The sequence below is a fragment of the Pelobates fuscus genome, chromosome 1 (assembly GCF_036172605.1).
Source record: "Pelobates fuscus isolate aPelFus1 chromosome 1, aPelFus1.pri, whole genome shotgun sequence".
In the NCBI taxonomy this organism is placed as follows: domain Eukaryota; kingdom Metazoa; phylum Chordata; class Amphibia; order Anura; family Pelobatidae; genus Pelobates; species Pelobates fuscus.
In genome coordinates, this window is record NC_086317.1 from 309,578,876 (window position 1) to 309,599,436 (window position 20,561).

The window sequence follows — 20,561 nt, forward strand, 5'->3', positions numbered from 1 at the left end:
GCCCTAGCAAGTCATGTTCCAGGTCAGCCCAGAGCTTGACTCTCGCCGGTACATGTAGATACTGTAATTGTATCAGTTGTGCTGCTTGAAAATATTGGCAAAAGTTAGGGAGACCCAGTGTACTAGGGGGTTGTGCTAGGCTGGGGAGGTACATTGTTACCTTTTTATTCTGGCTTTTTTGCCAGTCCATATGAATTTGTCTATCTTGGTTTGTAGAGTTTTGAAGTCTGGTTTAGAGATAGGTATTGGAAGGGACTGGAAGAGATATAGAAAGTTGGGTAAGAGATTAATTTTTATAGATGCAAGTCTACCTAACCACGAGATGGGTGACTAATGCCAGGTTTGGAGATCCGCTTGCGCTCTGAGTAGTAGAGGGGTGTAGTTTAGTTGGTCATGTAGGTTTGCTGGGAGGTGTGTGCCCAAGTATTGTATGCTCTTCATGTTAAAGTGGAAAGGGTACTTTTGTTGGAGTTAGGTCAGGTCATTCATTGTCACACTCACTGGGAGTGCCTCTGTTTTGTCCAAGTTCAGTTTGTAGCCTGAGACTTGGGAGTATGTGTCTAGCAGTGAAAGAAGAGGCGGTAGGGAGCGGTTGGGGTCTGTAAGGAGTCCGGATATGCCGCTACCTTGAAGTCGTCTGTTCACACTTTGAGTCCCTGGATTGTTTCCATCTGGCGAAAAGCTTGAAGTAGAGGTTCTAGGCAGAGGGCAAAGAACACTGCCAATAAGGGGCAGCCCTGACGCATGCCATTGCGGATGACACAGGATGGTGCCTGGGTGTGTGGGACCAGGAGGTTCGCTGTTGGATGAGTGTTAAGTGTTTGCATGACTTGTATGTAAGGCTCCGAAAAGCCAAATTTCCTTCTCTGCGTCGAGGGATAGGAATAGGGTGGGTATGTTTCTGTGGCTCGCTACCCACTGCAAGTCATACGTGCGTATCGTGTTGTCGCATGCCTGTCTCGAAGGGATGAAGCCGACCTGGTCAGGGTGGATGGCAGTAATGGGTGGAGGCGGTTCGTCAGTAGTTTTGTGAACAATTTGAGGTCTAAGTTTGGCAGGGAGATGGGCCTATAGTTCCCAGGTTCCATGTGGGACTTATTTGGTTTTGGTATGAGGCAAATGTCGGCTTGGGTCATTTCTTTGGGGAGTGGGTTGCCCCGTAGGAGGGAGTTAAAAATTGTGGCATGGTGTGGGAGTAGGATGGTCATGTAGGTTTTGTAGTTGAGGCACGGGAAGCCATCTGGGCCAGGGCTCTTGTTGGGCTTTAGGGGTTTTATGGCATCCGCTACTTCTACTGTGGTGATTGGGGCTGCAAGGATGTTTGCTGCTTCTGTTTTGAGGGAGGGCAGGGGGACCTGGCACAGAAATGCATTGATGGTGGATTCTCTGGTATCCCTCTCCTGGTCAGGGTGGGGGTCATGGTTATAAAGTTCCTTGTAGTATTCTTGGAATACTTTTACTATTTGTGTTGGCAGTTCATGAGTTACGCCGTTCGGGTCTGTGATATTGTCTATTCGTTTGGCTATGGAATTCTGTCTTAGCTTCCCTGCTAGTAAGGTGTCTGCTTTATTTGATTTCTCGTAGTAAAGCTGCTTGGTCCACTGTAGTGCCTTTTGTGCATCTTTTGCCATGAAGGCTCTAATTGCTTCACAGCTCCTGAGTGGGGTTTTGTTTGTGTTTGAGTTCTAGTTTGCGCAGTTTTGAGAAGTGTGTTTCGAGATCTAGCAGCTGTTGTTTTTTAAGGTGGGATGCTTCCGCGATGAGTCTACCCCTGATCACTGCTTTGTGGGCTGCCCAGGGGGTAAATGTGGTTGTTACTGAGATTTGGTTAATTTCAAAGTAGTCTCTAAGGTCTTTTTGTATAGTGTCTCTGATGTGTGGGTTGTGTAGATGTGTGGGGTTCAGTCACCATGACCAGGGCTTTGCTGAGTCTGGTATTCGGAGTGTCATCTGTATTTCTGCATGGTCGGACCATGTGATCGATACGATCTTGGTCTTGGTGGTATAGGTTAGCAGCGATGGGGAGATTAAGAACATGTCTATTCAGGAATGCAAGTTGTGTGCGTGAGAGAAGAAGGTGAAATCAGCCGCTATGGGGTGTTGTTACCTCCATACATCTTGGAGGTGGGTGCAGTTGCAGAACGCTGGTAGTGTTCTGTCCAACCTGGTGGAGGGTGGGGGTGTGTTGCCCAGGTCGGTGGGCGCTTTCTGTCATGTAGGGGATTGAGTACCGCATTGAAGTCTCCTCCAGCCACTTGGTGGTGGGCTGAGAAGAGTGTCAAGTGTGCATGGATAGCATCCCAGAAGTGTGCAGCTGGTTAATTGTGCGCTTATATGGATGTGAATGTGTATCTATGTATGCCGATGTGGCCTGTGACTGTGAGATATCTGTCCTGTGGGTCCGGGAAAGGTGTCGTAATGTGGATCGGGCATGTTTTATGGATTAGGATTGCGACTCTATTCTGTTTACCCGTGGGGGAGTTTGCCAGATAGAAGTCTCGGTAGTGTCGGCTCAGGTGAGGGAATGGTCTGGATTATTCACAGCGCATTTCCTTGAGGAGCAGCACAACTGCTCCCTTTCTGTTTGCCTATTTAATGAGTTGGTGTCTCTTGGTAGGGTTGTTGAGTTCCTTGCAATTTAGGGAAATACATGTGAGTGTGGCTGGCCTTAGCTGGTGCGGCGACTTTTCGTGTTGTGCCATGTTGCTGGTCTGCTTGGTTTTTGCCTATGGGCTAGGTCAGCACGATGTCAGGGGAGAGTGGGGGCATTAAGAAACGGGAGGGAGAGGGATGGGTGGGGTGGATTGTTGATAGTAAGGTGGGGGAAGTGGAGGGTAAGGATGAAGGAGAGTGGGGATGGGGGGGATAGGCGTGTGAGATCTTGTACGGGTTGGCCTGGTCTTACTCTATGTGGCCAGGTCATAGTCGTGGGGGGAGTTGAAAATGTCCCAAACAACCTGAATGGGTGAAAGTTTTCGGTCAGAGGCTGGATTACATAGTTAAATAGTTACATAGCCTTCCTCACATTTGTTTTTTGCTATTGATCCAAAAGAAGGCAAAAAAAATCCCAGTTTGAAGCACTTCCAATTTTGCAACACACTAGGAAAAAAAAATCCTTCTTGACCCCAGAATGACAGTCAGATTTATCCTTGGATCAAGCAGCTATTACCCAACATTGAAAAATGATATCCTTTAATATTCTGTTTTTGCAAGTATGCATCTAGTTGCTGTATGAACATCTGTATGGACTCTGATAAAACCCCTTCTTCAGGCAGAGAATTCCACATCCTTATTGTTCTTACAGTAAAAAAACATTTCCTTTGCCTTAGACGAAATCTTCTTTCTTCCAGTCTAAATGCATGACCTCGTGTCATATGTAAAGTTTGTGAATAGATTTCCACACAATGGTCTGTATTGGCCCCGAATATATTTGCATAATGTTATCATATCACCTCTCAGGTGATGTTTTTCTAAGCTGATGTTTTTCTAAGCTAAAGAGGTTTAAATTTGTTAACCTTTTTTCATAGCTGATATGCTGATATGTTCCATTCCTTTTATAAATTTTTTAGCCCGCATCTGCACTTTTTCGAGTGCCATAATATCCTTCTTTAGAACAGGTGCGCAAAATTGCACAGCATATTCAATATGTGGTCTTACCAGTGATTTATAAAGAGGCAAAGTGATATTCTAATCCCGAGAATGAATGCCATGTTTCATGCATGACAATACCTTACTGGCCTTAGCCACTGCTGATTGACATTGCACATTGTTGCATAGTTTGTTGTCTATAACAATTCCCAAGTCCTTTTCGTATGTTGTTATCCCTAATTTGCTTTTATTAAGGGTATACGTTGCTTGTGCATTCTTTACACCGAAGTGCATAACTTTGCATTTTTCAACATTCAATTTCATCTGCCATTTGAGTGCCCAGTCCCCCAGTCTAAATCCCTCTGCAATAAGGTAATATCTTGCTCACATTGTATTACTTTACAGTGTTTTGTGTCATCTGCAAACACTGAAACATGACTTTCAATGTTTTTTCAAGATCATTTATAATCTTAAATAGAAGGGGTGCCAGAACAGAACCCTGAGGGACACTAATTGCCACCTCTGTCCAGCTTGAAAATGTACCACTAATGACAACTCTTTGTACTCTATTTTTAAGCCAATGTTCTACCCAAGAACAAGCATTTTCATCTAGACTGATTTCTTTGAGTTTGAACACTAATCTATTGTTTGGAACTGTATCAAATGCCTTGGCAAAATCCAAATAGATCACATCCACTGCAACACCCTGATCTATACTTCTACTTACTTCTTCATAAAATGTAATCAAGTTAGTTTGACCTGACCTGTGCTTCACAAAACCATGCTTATTTTTGCTGATAACCATGTTCTTCTCAAGGAATTCTTGAATATAATAACCTTTCAAATACTTTTCCAGCCACACAAGTTAAGCTCACAGGTCTATAATTTCCAGGCAAGGATTGTGAACCCTTTTTGAATATATTAACCACATCTGCCTTCCTCCAATCCTCTGGAACACTTCCTGAAAGAAAAGAATCTTGAAAGATTAAAAACTTGGAGGTTCACTTGGATGAACACTCTCAGGCCCTGGAGCTTTGTTTATATTAACTTTTTTAGTTGCTGCATATAAAAATTATATGTTTTAGTATACCTCATGTGCTTTTGTTTTTTTGAGTTTATTTCAAAGGGCACTATATTGTGATCACTAGTTTCCAAGTGCTCACCTACTTGAATGTTGGTCAAAACTTGTCTTTACCCATGTGTCTCACTTCCTTAATTCCAACTCTCTCCTTGACCCTCTTCAGTCTGGCTTCCGCCCTCTCCACGCTTCTGAGACTGCTCTTATCAAAGTGACTAATGACCTAATCTCCGCTAAATCCAAAGGTCACTACTCCATAGTAATTCTCCTTGAGCTCTCTGCTGCCTTTGACACCGTTGATCATGCTCTTCTCCTTCAAACTCTTTTGCTTGGTCTCTGTGACTCAATTGCTCGGTCTCTGTGACTCTGTCCTCTCTTGGTTTTCCTCCTATCTCTCCCAATGCTCATTCAGTGTCTCCTTTTACAAGGATATCTTCTCCCCTCGTCCTGTCTCAGTTGGAGTTCCCCAAGGCTCTGTCCTTGGTCCCCTTCTATTTTCTCTTTATACTGCCTCTCTTGGTAAACTTTTTGCCTCTTTTGGATTCCACTAAAACCTGTACGCTGATGACACTCAGATATACCTCTCCACCCCGGATCTCTCCCCTGCTGTCCTGAAACATGTCACTACTTGTCTTTCTTCCATCTCTGACTGGATGTCCTCACATTTTCTGAAACTCAATCTCTCTAAAACTGAACTGTTGGCTTTCATTGGTTGTTTTGCCTGTGAGGCCTGTTAGTTTGGCTCGGGCTCTTAGGCCTATATTTTATTTAGCCCTCCACACCATTTTGTCCCCACATGGAGTCTGTGCCTTTCCTGGCTAATGCTTGGGAAGGATCGGGTCTGGTGAAGGGTTGCCTGACCTGGGCCCCTGGGGGGCTAGTTCCTGGTGCTCAGTCATGAGTTAGGGCTACTTGGCCTGTGTAAAAAAGGTGGTTCAGTTTCATGAGTATGTGGCTTTGGGGTTCAGGAGGGACAGGGAAGCATCTCAGTCCCTGGGGACTTGTTTGGTTACTTGCGTGCTCTGCTGTACTGTTGTCGTGGAGATCGCAGGCGTGTGTTCTGTGGAGTTGGGGCTTGGTTTCTGGTGGTAGGTGCTGTGGTCTGTGGTAGCTGTAGCAGCTCTATGCCCAGGGAGTCTGCGAATGGCATCATGTCAGAATGCTGGTTAGGAAGTGGGATTGATTGGCATTCTAGATCATTAGTTTGAAGGGATGTCCCCATGTATATCTCAGTCCATGGTGGGCCAGTGCTAGAGTCAGTGATAGTCACGCTTCTTGAGTGTCGTGGGGCCAGGTCCTGATAGAAGGCCAGTTGGATGCCCTGGTATTTAGGTGGGTTTTGTCTGGCCAGGGTTCTTGCCTTAATGGGGAAGTGGTGGAGGTGCAGGATGACATCCCTGTCGTGGGGGGGCCCAGTGCTTGCAGGCGGAGGGCCCAATGTGCTCAGTCTATGGTGAGGTCATGGGTCATGAGATCAGGGGACATCACCTTGAAGATCCCTGTTAGTGTGGTGAGCAACGTCTCTGGGAGGACCGTTTCTGGAAGGCCTCTGATCTAAATGTTGTTTCTCCTGGATCTAAGGTTGAGGTCTTCCAGCTCATCCTCCAGGGAGGCTATTTTCCAATGTAAGTAGACAATATATTGGGTATGTGCCGCTGTGGTGTCTGAAATGCTGGAGAGTTCAGTCTCAGCTCGATCTGTGCGTGATCTTATTTTAGGCCTGAGAGTCAAATGTGGAGCTCTGTGGCCATGTGGGCTTTGATATCTATGGTGGCCTCTATTAGCATGTGCTGGAGGTCTTCTGAGTTCAGACCTCGCCCCCCTAGTAAATGCCTTTTAACATATAAATTCAGTGTTGTAAAATAGCTGACCCATTTAATAAATTAACTCCTTTCTGTTGTTTTTTTTTTCTTTTTCTTATACAAAAAATGGACAAATGGACAATAATAATATTAATTGTGTACTCACTGATCCACCACATTTAAAGTATATTAGTAGGTGCCAAAATACTGTATATTTGGTGGGGATCCCTTTTTTGCCACAAAATCACATACTAGAAATCCTCTAAAAAATTTAACTTATATGCATTTGACCTCTCAACAATCACAATTTTTGGATCCTGTCTTGCCATTCCAACTTGTTCCATGGTGTCTGGCTTTTGGGGACACAATGAAACTGTCCACAAAAAAAGTGTATAGCAAGTGCATAATTTGATGTGCTCATGCTATTCTTAGTGTACTAGCCTAGGACCTTGCAGAGAGAACAGTGCTCTCTAGATCGTCTACCCTCAGTGGGCTGGCCTGGAAAATTTGCAGACAGCACTGACCTGCCAGTCCTTCTGGTGGACTCATCCCCTTTCTGGGTGGAGCCTCTCCCACTTTTACGGGATGCCACCCACTTTTAGTGGATGCCATTGTTGGGGAGTGTATGCATTTGCATAGGTACATGGTTTTAATATAAATCAGATTTTACTGTGCATATATCTTTCATACAATAAATGCATATTAACCTGTATAACTGAAAATATATAATCAGTTTAGTAAATATATAAAGAGTCTTTAGATTAACCTACATATGATGGTGTACTTTATTTTTCAGAACAGATCCCTTGAAACACATACAAGTCAGAATTTCTATACTTTGGCTTTTCTAACACTTCATATTTGTGCTTTTCTCCCTGATGCACACATAAAAAATAACTAGAAAAACATATGCATATTAGTTCAGTTTGTAATACTTTGCGTATAAAAGTAGTTGATTTGAGAATTGGAAGAATCTTTTGGGACCTCATTGTTAAGTCAGGAAGCATTTCTGATTTGAAATTTAAAAGACAATTGAATAGCTTGTTAATTTGCATTTTATTTCTAAGAATATTAAAGCTAATCTTACATTTTTAAGTATTCAGAGATACAAAAGAAAATAGTAACCTGTTATAGAATGATTAACCATTAATAATTTCATAAGTTGAGGTTTAAACAGTACATTTCACATAGAGCATGGTTTTAAATGGTTACAAAGTTGCATTTTATTACATATTTAGTAAATGTTTAGTGTGTGTGTATTCTATTTTTGTTTCTAGCTAATACATGTAGCACAGTAATGCATTTATGTCTTAAAGTTGACCCGGACTCAACCACTGCAAAATATCCTTGGAAAGAGATGCCTTGTAGCTGTCCATCATCTGCGCAAACAAGCACACTGATCCTAAGCAGAAAGCCAAACGCACTCTCTCTGTCTTCATGAATAATACATATAAAATAGGTGAAATAGTATGTAAAGTGAATATTAATTGGGTATAATTGTCATTTCATTTAGTAAACTATTGTCTAGAGACAAAGATATCAATTATGGACTCCGTTACTTATAAAAAAAAAATATGCATATAGAGAGATGTAGTGCTCTAGTTGTAGATGTATGTTAATTAACAAAACAGTACTGTAAATGAAAGACTTTTAACATATTAATTAATAGCTTCACAGGTTCTACGTACCCACTTAATAATAGAAAACATTGGTGTATCTGATAGGAATGCTAAAACAACCAGGCTATGTTTCAATTTATTGTGTGCTTTTGCTAATACATTTGCAGGTAGATTTGTTTTGTTATTATAGATGAACTGTGACATTCACTGACAATGTTTAAGCACAAACAGTTATCACAGTAACAAGGAAAGATCCATCCTTTTTTCATACCATGCCTGCCTTACCCAGCATGAGTGAGAAGAGGTTCGACAGCCCTTATTTCTTTCTTCCCTCCTTCTCAAGCTTACACATTTTCTTTGATTGACATATACTAATAACCTTCCTTGCTGTTAGTGCCACAGAGGCATTTTATTAGGACAAACAGTCAAAGAAATGTTGAAATTAAGCAATGTCTGCAGTGAGTTATTACCGGACCTGTATTTATCTCAGCTTTGTAATATATTTCAGTAATATGCAAATTTAGATTTCGAAGGACAGGTCCCTCTGTTAATTGATCCACTGAGATTTCGTCTGAACTCCTTTTGCTATCAGGAAGTGAATTATGCAACATAAAAGAACCTTTAGAGCATTGTTTGCGCTCTGTAAAGTCACTCCACACCCAACACAAATGTCTTATTTTTCTTTTTTTTTAAACATGATGCATAAGTAAGTTTTGTTCCATTGTTGAAATGTTTGTTCATGCTGTTAGACAATACTTATGAGTAACGTGTTGAGCTTTACATCTTTAAGCAAGTCACAAGATGTGCAAGAATATTAAAATATTTACTATGTACCGTATATACTCGAGTATAAGTCGACCCGAATATAAGTCGAGACCCCTAATTTTACCCAAAAACCTGTGAAAACTTATTGACTCGAGTATAAGACTAGGGTGGGAAATGCAGCAGCTACTGGTAAATTTCTAAATAAAATTATATCCTCCAAAAAATATATTAATTGAATATTTATTTACAGTGTGTGTGTATATAATGAATGCAGTGTGTGTGTGTGTGTGTGTGTGTATGAATGCAGTGTGTGTGTATATGAATGCAGTGTGTGTGTATGAATGCAGTGTGTGTGTGTATGAATGCAGTGTGTGTGTATGAATGCAGTGTGTGTGTGTGTATGAATGCAATGTGTGTGTATGAGTGCAGTGTGTGTGTATGAATGCAGTGTGTGTGTATGAGTGCAGTGTGTGTGTATGAATGCAGTGTGTGTGTGTATGAATACAGTGTGTGTGTATGAGTGCAGTGTGTGTGTGTATGAGTGCAGTGTGTGTGTGTATGAATGCAGTGTGTGTGTATGAATGCAGTGTGTGTGTATGAATGCAGTGTGTGTGTATGAATGCAGTGTGTGTGTGTATGAATGCAGTGTGTGTGTATGAGTGCAGTGTGTGTGTGTATGAGTGCAGTGTGTGTGTGTGTGTATGAATGCAGTGTGTGTGTATGAATGCAGTGTGTGTATGAGTGCAGTGTGTGTGCATAAATGCAGTGTGTGTGTGTATGAATGCAGTGTGTGTGTGTGATGCAGAGTGTGTTTGTGTATGTGATGCAGAGCCTTGGTGGGGGGTGGGCATTTTTTTTTAATTATTAGTATTTTAATATTATTTTTTTTTGTTATATTATTGATATATTTTTTTATTATTATTATTATTTTATTTTATTATTATTTACATTTGTATTTATTTTTTTCGTTCCCCCTCCCTGCTTGTTAGCTATCCAGGGAGGGGGGCTCTCATTCCCTGGTGGTCCAGTGGATTGGCTGTGTAGGAGAGGGGCTAGCAGAGAGCTGTTACTTACCTTCACAGCAGCTCCTGTCAGCTGCCTTCTATCTCCTGCATTCCGGTCAGCTCCACTGTCAGCTCCCACTATAAGTCTTGCGGGCACGCGTAGCATTGCCACGGTAACCCGTGGCAATGTTCTGACCCCGCGGCTCTCGCGAGACTTACAGTGGAGGAGAAGGGAGCTGACCGGACCGGCGCGGAGGAGAAGGGAGTTGACAGGAGCTGCTGTAAAGGTAAGTAACAGCTTCCTGTCAGCCCCCAACAGGACCGCCGGGCTTGTAATGAGCCCGGCGGTCCTGGTCTGTATTATGGCAATGTAAGTTGCCATAATACAGACATTGACTCGAGTATAAGTCGAGTTGGGGTTTTTCAGCACAAAAAATGTGCTGAAAAACTCGACTTATACTCGAGTATATACGTATATACTTTGAACTTGAAAACTTTTATTTAAAAAAAAATGCACTATTTAATTTTATTTAATATGCTGGAATATAAAAAAAAAAATTGTTTGCTAGGTGAGAAAACACCAACAGGGTTATTCACTAAAGTGAGAACTGCTGGGAATTTAAAGTGAATTTTAAAATTTAAGGCCACCGTTCTGCAAGTTAATTCTGTTTTCAGTTTGGCTAATTTGACCTAGGATTTAAACTTTAGAATATTGTCCATGAAAATATTCTGGAAAACAATCTAAATGAACCAAATGGTGAGAAAACTGGCCAATCTGTGTCCTGCAGAATATACACATAAATATTATCTATATCTTTTGCAGTACACTGATAACAGCATTGTACCACCATTTTGTTTACAATTTAAGTTAGAAAAAGTAACAAATAGAGAGAAAAAGGGGAGCAACAGTAAAAAAAAATCTATATTTATATCAAACATAGAAACAAGTTTAAGAAGTATAAGTAATAATAGCCTTTGGACTTGGCTATTGCTATGTCATTAGTCACATTGCAGTCTCAGGTGAACATTGAGAGTGGAAGACAAACTGTAGAGGGTCAAATAAAGGAGTGGAGGTCAGATAGCGCAAACAAGTCTTTCAAGGAAATACAACACTCGATTAACACATTCACCACTAAAGTGCAGTACTGGTGTTTCACACACAAAAATTTCAATAGTAATTACCCCTTTTCAATCGCACAAATTTGGAGATAAAAGAAATCCTCTAAAACCTCGACATGAAACTATACAGAAAATATCTGCAAAAGTATAATGGACAGGCTAAAAATAGTGTAATTCAATTAAAACATCAATTTATGTATTGTTTTTGAAAGGTTCAATGCACAAATGTGGGTAGAATCATAAGCTTGTCATAAATAGTGGTGGCAATCTCCGTTCATATAGATCATCTGGACGCTCATAGATACATGTAACAAAAAATAAAAACTATAGTGCAGCACCTTCAAATCACAAAACATTCTGCTTTAATAAGGTACACTTACAAAATGTACGTGATTAAAAAGCCAATCAATAGCATTAAGAGTCCTGGAAGCTGGATACAGAATGTAATCACCAGATCTTCTTTCTCAAGTTAATGTATGTGGGCATTATAGTAAACAAATAAATATAATAAAATAAACAAAAGGTGCAGCATCAATGGGTAAGCCTTGCGCATTTTGTCTCTGTAAGACTTCCTCAGGCGAAGTAGAATGCACCATGGTCTCCCAGGGTGAAAGTTCAAGTGTTTTTAAGTCCACACCGAAAACATTGCTGGAACGGCATCAGCATCCTGCTATATATATATATATATATATATATATATATATACACACACAGTATATATAGAGAAAGGATGCACCCTCCGGTCTTTCAAGTAGTGAAAACTTATTTAATCGATCAAAAGGTATACAGTAAAATGTCCTTGAGGAAGACCCGAATGGGTCGAAACGTCGGTCATTTTACTGTATACCTTTTGAGGGATTAAATATGTTTTCACTACTTAAAATGACCGGAGAGTGCATCCTTTCTCTATATATACTGTATATAACTTCAGCGTGGGAGTGCACCAGGGCATCTAACCAAACATTGTGTCACCAGCAAGGGTGAGTGCCATTGTACTTATACTATATATATATATATATATATATATATATATATATATTTGCACGCGCGCACACACACAACCACAGATATACACACGCAGACATACATCTATTGTATTATTGTGTGTATATAAATGTGTATGTGTTTAGTAGATAGCTCCCTTATTTGGTGTACTTAAATATTGCAATCCCACATAATGATAACAAATAAGGGATTTATCTACTAAACAACTGAAATTAAGAAAAGGGCTTTTTTTTTTTTTTAAAGATCTTTTAGCTGTTTAGTAGGTGATACCCTAAATTGGTGCCCTTATGTGAGATTTCCACTTGTAAAGATACCAAATGAGGGTGCTGTTTAGCAAATAGCTCCTTATTTGGCGTCCTTAAATATGGCAAACTTACATAAGGATAGCAAATAGGAGAGTTATCTTATAAACAAAGATCGAAGTTAAGAGGTGTCAGCCAGCCCACAACAATGAATCTGGATGGCTAATGTGAATTCTATGCAAATTTGTTGTCGGATGCCAGCATGCAGAGCACAGCATGCTAGTTTTGACTGTGGTAACTTATGTGGGCCCCCGATATATTGTTCCTAGAGTTGCCACTATATCTGCATGTGTGTCAGTGTGTGTCTGGGTGTGTGTATATGTGCATACATCTCAAAATCTCACCAACACTACACACAAATACACTCATGCATTTCAACGTCAACACTACATACAAACCCCACCATTATATATAACCATACTACAGCATTCAAATACCACACAACACACAAATGCATACTTGCATTCAAATGCTAACACTACATACAAACACACCCCTACATTCACTCACACATACTCCATACAAAAACATGCTTACATTCAAACATACAAACACTGCTCAGTGCTAAATACATTTAAAAAAATGTTTGGTTTTTGTTTTACATTAAAAAATAGGACCCGCCCCATGTGCCAAATGCTCTAGGTACACCCCTGCTTAGAGGGATAGAAGGGTATTCAAAAGAGAAATAGGAATAAATTAAGAATCTAAACACATGAACAGTTTATAATTATAAAATTAATTTTAAGGGTTAACTGTATAATACTCAGGAAAAATAAAAAAATATCCACCAAACAGTGTGAACATCTATAATACATCAATTGTATAAAATACAAATTGTATTTATATATATTATATATATATAGGATATATATAAAAAAGAACTCCCATGTGCAAATATATCATTACATATTTATATAGATCTAAAAAAAGAAAAAAGAAAAAAATATAAATATCAAAATATAGACAAAAGAACTAAATTTGGCCAAATATATATACAACAATGTATATATAAAAAGATATTTGTGCTTGGAATTTATCTAATACGTAATGGAATGTAGAAGGAGAAGCAAAGTTGGTTGAGGTGTGCCGAAACCAACGTACGAGTAGGCCTGTAAATGAGGGCCAACAAAGGTGAATTGTTAATATAGATGGGTGTAGGTGGGTGGGGACAAACAGCTTGCACAACAAAGGTAAGGGTGGCGTAGGGTTTATATAGGATCACAACTCCTCCCACAAGTTCAGGCCAAATGGCCTTCCAACTTGTGCTCGGAATTTATCTAATACGTAATGGAATGTAGAAGGAGAAGCAAAGTTGGTTGAGGTGTGCCGAAACCAACGTACGAGTAGGCCTGTAAAAGAGGGCAAAACGAGGATTCAAAGAAAACACACTTTATTGCAAGTTTATACAGCTTGTGTACTGAAAGCTAGTAAGGAGCTTTTACTCTGATTGAGGTATATATGTAACTAAGCTGAGGATTACCTGTGGCCCCATCACCTAGTAATGTGGACTGGGGTGTAAGAGCTTGGAACCGCTGATGCAGCTCTTCTGCAAAAAAGAGAGACCAGCAAAGGAAACCATGATGTAGCTTACCTTAATGGAATGTTTAGACGTGAAGTAATGGCTTAGTACTGATAGTGTGTGGCTGACCTTGGATACGTAAAACGGAGTGACAGCATAGGAGGTATAAATAAGATGCTTGATATGTAGGTTTAGAGGAAAAGGCAAAAAGTACAATAGTTTAAAAAAGTCTTGAATCAAGCAAACTCTACTTGTGACATGGAACAATACACAAAGCCCTGGCGTGAGTGATAGAGTAGTCGTGAAACTGCGTGAAGTGTGCGTATCTGTATGAGGTGTAACTGTGTGATTAGTCCAAGATTATCTCATGAAAAGGTTGTATCCTGGATGGTATGTAGTAGGTCGTAGGGAGACCTTAAACTGAGCGTGAAAGAGCTTCAGCGGCTGTGTTGTGGACACCAGGAATGGAAAAGCAGACTAATAAGAACTGAGAGGTTGCTGCCAGCAAGCCAGCCTATAAAAATAGCTACAAAATGGTTAGTGAGGATGGCCGCCCGAATGTAGGCCAGGTGCCATGGTGAAGGGTGAATAGATAGTAGATTAAAGGCGTTGGATAAGTCCATCTTGCTCAACCAAGCCTTACTACTTGTTAAGTGATAGCTTGTATGGCATGATTGATTTGCGTAGTGCAGTGAGAACTCCATAGCGGAAATGAGGGAGTTTGATGCTTGGAATGGATGTAGAGTGCGGTGCGGAAGAGGTCTATGATCAGACGTATTATAGGGTATAGTGAATTTCTACATCGATGGGAATGGTACGCCAAGATGAGAAGTGTGCAGACCGTAAGGAGGTGATCGTGAACCCAGCGTATGACTGCTGTGGACAGAAGGTGGTCCACCGTAAGAGGGTCAATGGGTGCAGATAATAGGTTAGGGCCTACAAGTGTACCTGTGGGAATGGCGATAAGGCCCGTGTGAACCCCTGTGAGAAACCCGGCACCAGAATCTACCAGATGCCTAGCTGGGTGTAAATGCAGATAGTATATTAGGATAACAACGTTAACCTTAGTTGGGCGTATCTTAGGTGACAGATGGGCTGTGTATGTGGACTAGGTGTAGGTTCTGGAGCAGATGTGTAAAACCCTGCATGTAGTGAAATAGCATACCCCAGTATGAAAGTCATAGTGCACCCGAGCCTTCCCCAGAAATGAAGTAGTCAGCCCAGCTTGTCCCTCTGGCCGCCTCCCTGACTAGTGCGTGGGGTCAAGGGGTGGTGAGAAGTGGAAGTAGCTGTCTCTATGCAAGAGGTAATGATAAACAGAGGAATGGAAAGCTTTGTTAAGTCGTGGGTGTCGCTCTTTGGAGTACTGAAATGTCGCCAAGAATATAACCTTTGTACTGTAGGGAGTCTTGTGAAGTTAAGTAGTGATGTTAGTTTAACATCCTTTTCATTCGAGAATTACTTTCTCCATGGAAATTGGAACAGGGTGGGCCGGTGAGACGTATGGAGTAGTGATAGTGGGTGGTGGGAGACGGGGAGGGAAATGAGGGGTAAGCCAGACTGTATGACCGAGATCGCCAGGTGAGTGCCTGCCGGGCTTAACGAGACACCTGGTGTGGCTATAGCCGATTCCATTTAACAGCCTGTTAATCATTTGGAGGCTGGCCAGCATAGCAACTGGGGTCTCGTTATTGGAATCTGAGGAGTAAGCTGACGGACCTTCGGAGAACTGGCCTGCTAGCTAGTGCCGAAGCGAAGAATTTACCTAGTACCAATTGACAGGTGAGGCCCTGCTAGTGCCAAGTGGCGGAGAGAGGCTCTACCTATGATTTGGGCCGAGGGGATTTTGTGGCCACTTGAACGTGGTGGCAGGATGTCGGCCTCTCGGTGACCGTAAGAGATTTAAAACGTGTGCCCGTGACATGGGAAGCCCTAACTGTAGCCCTAAAGAAGGGCGAGCGAGGTGGCTAACTATGATTTGGTTGTGGGGCTGAACCTCCGTGTTTAGGTGGGGTGTAGACCTCGCGGGACCGTCGTATTACTTAGGATAGCTAAGGCCAGCGCCTAACCCTCAATGCCAGTTCTCTAGCCTAATGGGGCTTGTCTCTTAGAATGGTGTGATATAACGTATGTAGATACTTAACCTTGAGTGTTTGTCCTCTTTATTTGGGCAATGTGCCAGAAGATTACAATATATTCTTGCTTCTGCAGGGAATGGGCCCGGTCTGGGAAACCTTAGTGGGAAAAAGATGCTAGTGGGCCTGAGGCGTGCCACTAATATAATGAGTGTAAAAATGTAGAACGTATGAGGTGTGTATCAGAGATACTGTTACGTACGAACATGGGTAAGCTGAGGGACCTGAACGTTGGTCCGTAAATTAGAGACAAGCCCCTGGGTTCCCATAAATGTGAATTTTTTGAATGATACAAAGGCAAAGTGAGGCCTTAAGGAGAAACGTAATCGTAATGAGTAAGATTACCAATACCTGATACTGCAATGCAGGGAACCAGGTAGACTGTAGGTTGACGATGGTGTAGGAGTTGGTGTCTAAGTAATGATATGTAGAAATAAATTACAAAACATGTACCGATAAATATAATAGTAATATGCTGGATTATGATTAAGATATTGTTGTTGACATTTTGTGAGAAATCTTAGCCCAGGTACTTCTTGAAGTGCAGAGCCCACTTTGGGAGGTGGGGGGTTGTATGAGGCCGTGGAGGCTGAATGAGGCCTTAAGGGAAAACGTAAAATGGTAAACCTTCTTACCTGTCACCGGAATGCAGGATACTGGGTACCTCTTCCTGGAGCTCTGCTTGAAGAAAAGTATAAGTAGTAGCAAGGTGGTGTAGGTTTGTGTGATTGATGTTTTTAAACGCCGTGAGGAATCTCAGAACTGGCCTGTTGGAAGTTTAGAACCCACTTTGGGAGGTGGGGAGGCTGAATGAGGTCGTGGAGGCTGAATGAGGCCTCGAGGGAAAAAGAGAACTGGTAAACCTACTTACCTGATACAGTAATACAGGGTACTGGGATACCACTTCTTTAAGACTGATTGGAGGAAAGTGGGGTGTATTATATATGTAAATTATAAAAGAAAGAGTCAATCTGTGCCTTTAAGAAGATTACCCTGTGAAAAATAGATGTCCCACAATTATGTGACCATGGACGGAAAATTTGTAAAACAAATATATTTCACCCAGTGATGACTTTAAGAGCCATATAATAAACTTAACATCATATAGGAAAAAAATTTAATGCGAGTGCTTGGTATAAGTAAAGAGACATAACTAGATATTTTATAATAGATTAGTAAATTTAAACACTGTAGCCCCTTTCGTTCAGTTAACCGAATGAACAAGAGTACTATAAATAGAATGAACTCCCGCATTCGGTAAATGGAACGCACGAAAGGATTTAAACAAAAGCCATATATATGTAAATATATATATATATATATATATATATATAGATGTAGATATAGATGTATATATATATATATAATATATATATATATATATATATAGTACAAGAAAGTTGCTCATGTAGTGTTCTAAAACTGTTTTTATATTGTGAGATTGAGAAGGAAGAGAAATAAAGATAAAAAATATGTTAGCGATAAAAATATTATTATATTATTAAAAAAGATGATATTGTATTATACAAAGCAAATCAAAGTCAACATTCAAACCTTTAGGTTGCATTGTTTGAAGTTTATGTATCCAAAAATACTTAGATAAGTATTACCAGTTTGAATTGGATTCTAAAGGGAATAGGAAGCCTAAAGGGAATAGGAAGCAAATGTAATGATTAACAAAGGGATGAAGTGTGAGAAGAGCGGTCAGTCAGAAAGTCAGAAAGATAAGACTGGTGGTCGAATTAATTTCAGACTGAAGAGGGGCAGTTTGGAAGGCAGATGAGTAGTGAATTGCAATAGTTCAGAACCTTGGGATCAGCAACTGAGAAGGGCAGTGAGAAGGAGGTGTCATCAGAGAAGGAGCCACTAAATACGCATTCAAAAGGATAGAGTGAAACCAGGAAAGTACCATATCACAGAGTCCAAGGTTGTGGAAGGTTTGAAAAAGAGAGTGGTCAACAGCAGCACAGGGAGCAGAGAGGTCAATGAAATATTTGGACACTGACACAATTTTCATAATTTTGACTCTGTACACCACCACAATGGATTTGAAATGAAACAACCAAGATGTAATTGAAGTGTATTCTTTCAGCCATAAATTAAAGGGGTTAAACAAAAATATTGTATGAAACGTTTAAGAATTGCAACTATTTTTGTACATAGTACCTTTATTTCAGGGGCGCAAATGTAATTGGACAAATTAACACAATCATAACTAAAATAATATTTGTCAATACTTTGTCAAGAATGCTTTGCAAACAATGACTGCTTGAAGTCCGGAAATCATAGGCATCACCAAATGCTGGGTTTCTTCCCTTGTGATGCTTTACCACACCTTTACTGCAACTGTCTTCAGTTGTTTGTTTGTGGGTCTTTGGCTTTAAGTTTTGTCTTCAGTAAGTGAAATGCATGCTCAATCAGGTTGAGAGCAGGTGATTGACTTGGCCATTGCAGAATATTCCACTTCTTTGTCTTAAAAAACTCCTGGTTTGCTTTCACACTATGTTTTAAGTTGATGTCCATCTGTAAAGTTAAGCTTCATCCTGTCAACTTTGCTGTATTTGGCTGAATCTGAGCAGACAATATATTGGTCAGAATTCAACCTGTTGCTTCTGTCTACTGTCACATCATCAATAAATACTAGTGAACCAGTGCCATTGGAAGCCATGCATGTCCATGCCATCACACTGCCTCCATCGTGTTTTACAGAGGTATGGATTGGATTATATACTATTTCAAGCCTCCAACTTGGATGTGAATACTCTTAAATTAATGCTGATGGACTGCACTTTAAGCCCACATTCATTTTTTGACTGCATATTATTTTGCTAAAGAGTTGAAGAAACAAAACTTTTGTAAGTGTCCAAATATTTATGGACCGAGCTGTATGATAAGATTGCATGGGATGAAACAATCAGTGGAGGAAGTATAGAAGTAGCAATACAGATTGACTTTGGATTGTGATTCACTATTCGGTCTGCAGTGCCGAAAAAAGATAAATGATGGTAAAAAAATATGACTGATGGTTAGGGGACAGCAACATGTGATTTTATTCACAGGTCAAGGGAGAAGCAACCAATAAAGGGAATGCAGAGGAGCGGTATAAAAAAAATCTATATTTATATTTAATACATACAGTGAGGGAAATAAGTATTTGATCCCCTGCTGATTTTGAATGTTTGCCCACTGACGAAGAAAAAAAGAAAAACGCATGTCAAAAAAGTTATAAATTGAATTGCATGTCAATGAGTGAAATAAGTATTTGACCCCTTCGACTTAGTACTTGGTGGTAAAACCCTTATTGGCAATCACAGAGGTCAGACGTTTCTTGTAGTTAGCCCCCGGGTTTGCACACATCTCAGGAGGGACTTTGTCCCACTCCTCTTTGCAGAACCTTAAATAATACTTTTTCTCTTATCAACTCTTGCCCTGGTGTACATTGTGCACTATAAGACTAAGAGTTATATCCTTATATGTTCAATGATTGCACCTGGACACCTTTAATACTATGAATTCTGTGCCACAGTTTTGAATTTATATGATAGCTTAACCATGGAGTATACATACATCTTAATCATACACACCTGTTTGAAAATGTGTCGGTCTCATATCTCTAGTTTATAGCAGACAGGGATATATTGTGATTTAGGTTTTGCTAAACAATCAATGACAGTCTAAGTGACAGCTGCAAATGAGTGTTAAATTATGTCAATAGTATTTTACAAGAACTTTTGCAGCTTAAGAGTGTAGTATTTGGAATGTTTTGACATCTATTTAGTGAAAAATGCAGTAAGTTTTCATAGCACTTCAAGAGATCTGCTGCTAACTGTTGTGTTGTATTGATCGTTCTGTTAAATTGCACAGAAGCACTTGGGACATCACTGAGACTGGGGAAAGAGCAGAGAAAAGTATTGACTACATGTGATAGTCACTAACGGTAATTGGTTTCGATCTTAACACTTTAACAATCTATGATGTACTTGTTTCACAGATGACTAGTGAACACTAAATATTTGCAGAAGAGAAAATATATCTGTAATGTTTTACCACTTACAGTTCAATTTGATTTATCAGGATTATTTTTTTTCATAGGAAAAAAGTGTTGCATACACTTAAAAAGCACACTGAGATTGTATGTATCTTAAATCGATTTTAGAAATGGCATTCTTTTCTATTTCTATTTCTATTTTCTATTTCTATAGTCATATTTTGTTTTGCAAAGCAGATTTCTATTTTTGATACTTCAAGTCCATGAGTGCAGCCTCTATTTTTCCTATATTTTATATATATATATATATATATATATATATATATATATAATATATATATATAATATATATATATATATATATATATATTTGTGCTCGGAATTTAAATACGTAATGGATAGTAACTGTGAGCAAAGTTGGTTGTGGTGTGCCGAAACCAACGTACGAGTGGGCCTGTAAATAAAAGAGGGCCCACCAAGGAGAATGTAATTATAACAGGGTGTAAGTGGGTGGGAACAATCAGCTGAAAGGCAGAGGTGAGTAGGGGCTGGGAGTTTAAGTAGGGGACTTACTCCTCCCACAAATTCAGGCCTCCACAAGTTCAGGCCTTTTAACTTGTGCTCGGAATTTAAATAC